We start from the raw sequence: 5,607 nt of genomic DNA, 5'->3' as shown, positions 1-5,607 counted from the left end.
ACATACATATTAAACGACATTAATATGATTTTAAAAAACTCTTTTTGATAATATATATAATAATTGAATTACTTTTTAGCCCAATCATGATGCACCAAACATCTGTTTGAATTCAAACAAACCTTAAAAGTAAATGAATATTAGAATGTTATTACATTAAATATTTTCCTTAATGTTTAAACTTAAATTTTATTTGAAACTGATATTTTACAAGTTTAAATTTTAAGATGAACATGAAAAAATTTTCAATGTAAAAAATATTTTTTATTATGTAATCCATTATTTCATATAAAAAAAAACTTTTATTTGCAATATCAATTATTTGTTGCTTGATATTTTGGAGTTGCTAATCAGTTATATAAAAACACAAACTTTGTTTTCATTAATTTATTATTATCTTTTTTTGGAAAAAAAATAGTAAATAAGCTTGTCAATTATTATGAACTTAACAAATCAAAATAACATGATACCTTTAGAGGGGTCAAAACAGATATATGAATGTTAAGACAATGGTTTTTCCATACCATAATAGTTTTTGAGTTGTTAGATTTAAAATCGACATAGATTATTTAAATTTACAGTGAGGTTGAAGTTAATAATGATGGTGAAATTAGTTATTGTAATAATGATATTAAAATTTGTAATGAAATAGATGTTTAGATGCAAACTCAATGATTGCATTGAAAAAAAATTGTAGTGAAAAGAGAAAATAATTATTAAAAATATTATATTAAAATTTTTATACGACAAAATTTTTTTGTATATTTTTTACATTTATGAATTAATAATTAATTATAATTATTTTTCTATCAAATAAAATTTTATTAAACATTAATAATAATGTATTTACATTAAAATTAAAGATATTAATTTAAAAATGGTTTATATTAGTGAATTATTTTTATGTATACTTTATATTTTATTTGATAATTTTGATTTAAGAAAAAATTATTCGTTAAAAAACATTAACACATTTTTTTGGTATTTGTGAGATAAGGAACAATAAATATAAAGGTAAAATTGGACTAAAATTCATTACACTGGGACATAATTATCCAATTCGATGTGATAGATATTCATCATGTTATGTTTTAGGATTGAGATGTTGCATCAAAATTTTTGAACTGTATTAATAGTCTTATTGTTCAAAAATTCTAGATGACATTAAAAGAAAAGATGATTGGACAATGAATACTAGTTGTATATACCAGTATTATTTTTAAAAAAAATCAATTTCGCCAATGAGGTCTTGGTTTTTTATACGAAAGAAGCTTTAAAACTTTAAAATTTGAAGTTCAAGTCTTATTTTATATGATTTTAATTGTTTAATTAAGTTATAATTTGTTAATTGATTATTTAGTGATATAATAGTTGATTATATGAATATAATACTTGATTATGAATTTAATTATAAATGTAATTTCAAAATTACATATTTTACTCTAATTTCAACAAAAAATGTCATCCTTACAAAATTAAACCCATTATTATTCTAATTAAAGAGTGAAATCCTTTAAAGGTAAATATTTTGACTAGGAATATAAATATATTTAGCAATTAACTTTATTACTGTATATTATAGCTACAATGATCTGCTTATGAAATTTACTCTTTTAACTTAAAATAATTGTAGTTGTATGTTGTATTATGTAATTTACAGGCCTCTTGCTTGATGAGAATTTTTATTTTTTCTAAACTTGGAAATGGTAATTACACATAGTTTAATTATTTTTGTATTAGAATATGTTGTCAATAGGTGTACATTTAATTATGTATAAATATGCTTGTACTATATTATGATATAAATATATATGTCATATTCTTAAATTGAATAAGGCAAACATTTGTGCTTTACATATTCATTTCATGGTATCAGAGTGGCAGCCTTCCTTCTTTCTTCATCTTCAATTTTAATCTAAATATTTGTATTCTTTTCATATCTAAAAACAATTACTTTCTATTATTCTACTCCAACAACTTTTTTTATAATATATTATTTCTTAAACCTTCTAATGGCTTCCAACAACCAATCCTTTTTCATATTGTTATTTTCTTTCCCTAATATTTCTAGCCTTATCTACATTAAGTTGAACTCAAAAAATTATTTGCTTTGGCGTGATCGGATAACATCTTTTTTTTATTATGTAGTAATTTAATGGGGCATGTTGATGGCACCATTACATCTCATCCTAAAACAATAACCAAAGATAATGAAACCACATCCAATCATGCATACATAGAGCGGATGAAGAAGGATCAATTTGTTCTCTCCTGTCTGAAGGTAACATTGTCGCCAAGTGCACAAGCATAGTTCTTGGGTTTGTCACATTCTCATCAGGTTTAGATAACTTTAAAAACTATTTTTCATCAACAATCAACAATGTCAAGCAAAGTTAGATCTGTTGCGTGATAAGTTGTAGAGTTTGAATAAAGAAACTATGCTTATTGCAGAATATCTTATCAAGATCAAATCTATTTTTGATAATTTAGCAGCCATAAATCATCCTATCTTTGATTCAAAATTGGTTACTCGTACTTTGAATGGATTGTCAAATACCATTGAATATCAACCAGTTATCTTTGTTATTGAAAATAGAGAGAATCTATTTCTTTTAATGATTTGAAAGCATGATTATTAGTTTATAAGTAGTGCTTGAAAAGAATGCAGGAATTGTCATCACAACCTATGAATGCCATTGTTAGTTTTCATGAGACAACCATGGTAACTTACCCAAACAATCGAAGTCTGCAATTCAATAATCCTCGCCTTGATTTTAGGAATACTGGATAGATTAATCAAATGTATGATTATCATAATTCTCAGTCTTTTCCTCGCATAAATCATATGCCTCAACTAGACTTTCAATCAAATAATCGAGATAACATAAACTTTTCAACATGCAAACTGTGCCATAAAATGTTAGATTTGTCACCAATTCAACCATACTGCTGTAACATATCATACCACTACAATAAATCTGATCATAGTCTAAGCAATTCTTTTACTGGTCTTTATCTTTCTACTGCTACTTCAAATGATACTCCACTTAATGCTTTAATGAACAATGATAACATTCCCTACAAGCTGGTAGATTCAGGTGCTATCAGTTATATGACTTCCAATCCATCATTGGTACATTAGTCCATTTTTTATGCTAGCAATGAAGGTGTTTTTATTGGTGATGATAATTCTTTAAACATCACTCGTATTGGTGATTCTACTATATGTCTTGGTTCTACAAAATTAGTATTGAAAAATATTCTATTTGTTTTAGTAATAAAGGAAAATTTATTATCTATTGCTAAGCTAACCAAAGATAATAACTATGGTTTCTATTGTTTTCCTTGTGGTTTTGTTATTAAAGATCTTCACACGAGAAAGGTACTTTTGGATGGACCAGTTAAAGGTAACCTTTATGTCATTCTTGCAAGAAATGTGGAGTGATTCATTGGTGTGAGGCAATGAGAACAACAAGCTTTGTACAGTGGCAGTTCATTTTCAGTTTCTGGAATAATTTGGCATCAACGACTTGGACATCCAGCTAGTAAGATTATAGCACAGTTAAGATCTAACAAGTTAATCTATTCTAAGGATTCTTCTTTTTGTAACTTAACTTGTACAGCTTGTCAAGCAGAAAAAAGTAAATGTTTACCCTTTAGTTTATCAACTAGGATAACTTATAATGTTCTTGAATTAATCCATTGTGATATTTGGGGGCCATCGCCCACTGCTACTATTACTAGTTTTCATTATTATATTATTTTTATGGATGATTTTAGTCGTTATACTCGGTTTTATCCATTGAAGCATCATTATGATAATGTTACTTATTTTAAAAATTTTAAAACTATGGCAGAAAATTAATTTGGCAATAAAATCAAAATTTTTCAATGCGATAGAGATAATGAGCTTGTTAATGGGTGATTTTAAAAGTATCTCTGCCCATACCTCCTATTACAATTGTGTCAGAACCATTACCAAATGCTTCAATCCTAAATACAATTGTTTCTAAACTTGATAAAATTGTGTTGGCACCCTTTGCTCAACCATCATTTAAGCTTTCCACCTTTTTTGGTTTTAAAACCATACATATTATGATTATACAAAGTCAAAATGGTATTCAAAGGCCCAAAGTACCATACTCTTTACACGCTACAAATTATCTATCTTTTGAGCCAAAATCCTTCAAAGAAGCATGTCAAGATGAAAAATGAATTTCAGCTATAAATGATGAATATCTGTTTTGATGTAAAATAATACTTGATCTTTAGTGCCTCGTAATTCATCCATAAATGTTGTTGGTTGTCATTGGATCTATAAAATAAAAAGTAAGTTGATGGTACCATTGAGCAGTATAAAGTAAGATTAGTAGCCTAAAGGCTTCATACAATTGAAAGGTATTGACTTTGACTCCACCTTCAGCCCTGTTGTTAAAGCCACCACTATTCGAATTATTCTCTCTATTTCTATTAGTAGAGGATGATCTATCAAGCAATTAGATGTCTAAAATGCATTTTTACATGAAAAGTTGCATGAAAAAGTTTATATGGCACAACCATCATGGTTTATAGACCCTAATCATTCTCATCATGTTTTTAAATTACATCACTCTCTTTAGTCAAGCTCCATAAACTTAGTTTCAGAGATTTAGTTTTGCTTTTCATGCCTTTGGTTTTAAAAGCAGTCAAACAGATCCTTCTATATTGATATGACATTCTTTATCTGACATGATATTATTTTTACTTTATGTAGATAATATTATTCTCACTAACGCTTCATTAAGTGTTATTCATTCATTTATTTCATAGCTTTTTTTGTAATTTTTAATGAAAGATCTTGGTGATCTTCATTATTTTCTTAGAATAGAGGCATATAGTACACCTAAACATTTCTTATTAACACAAATAAAATATATGTTGTCTCTACTTTCACGTTTAGGTATGGAAAACTGTAAATCTACTTCTACTTTAGTAATTACTAGTAAGAAGCTTTCTTTATATGATGAAACTTTACTTTCAGACCTATCACAATATCACACCATTGTTGGAGCTTTGTAATATCTTACCTTTACTAGACTAACATTACCTATGTTATGCAACAAGTCTATCAATTTATGCGTACACCTTGTGATATTCACTTTAAGGTTGTGAAATGAATCTTGAGATATTATAAAAGAACTATCAATTGTGGTATTCGATTACTTCCTTCCACTACACTGAATTTGGTACTCTATATTAATGCTAATTGGGCTGATTGTCCAGACACTAAATGTTCTATAATGGGTCATTATATTTTTTTAAGCTCTAATCATATTTCTTGGTGCATTAAAAAGCAAGTTTTTGATGCTTAATCTAGTACTGAAGCAGAATACAAAGCGTTTTCTATAGCTTCTCGAGATAAACTTTAGATTTCTTATATATTGAATGAGGTTGGATTTCCTCTTACACTACCTTGTTCTATATATTTTGACAATATGGGTCTACTCAACTTGCTGCCAATCCAATCTTTTATGCTCGCACAAAACATATAAAGACCTCTTATCACTTTGTTCGAGACCTTGTTTGCAAGCATTTTCTTCAAGTCTTTTTTGTTTGTTCTCAATCACT

The sequence above is a fragment of the Durio zibethinus genome, chromosome 27, assembly GCF_047325235.1.
Source record: "Durio zibethinus cultivar Kanyao isolate XHJ-2024 chromosome 27, ASM4732523v1, whole genome shotgun sequence".
Lineage (NCBI taxonomy): Eukaryota > Viridiplantae > Streptophyta > Magnoliopsida > Malvales > Malvaceae > Durio > Durio zibethinus.
This window is presented reverse-complemented; position numbering follows the sequence as displayed.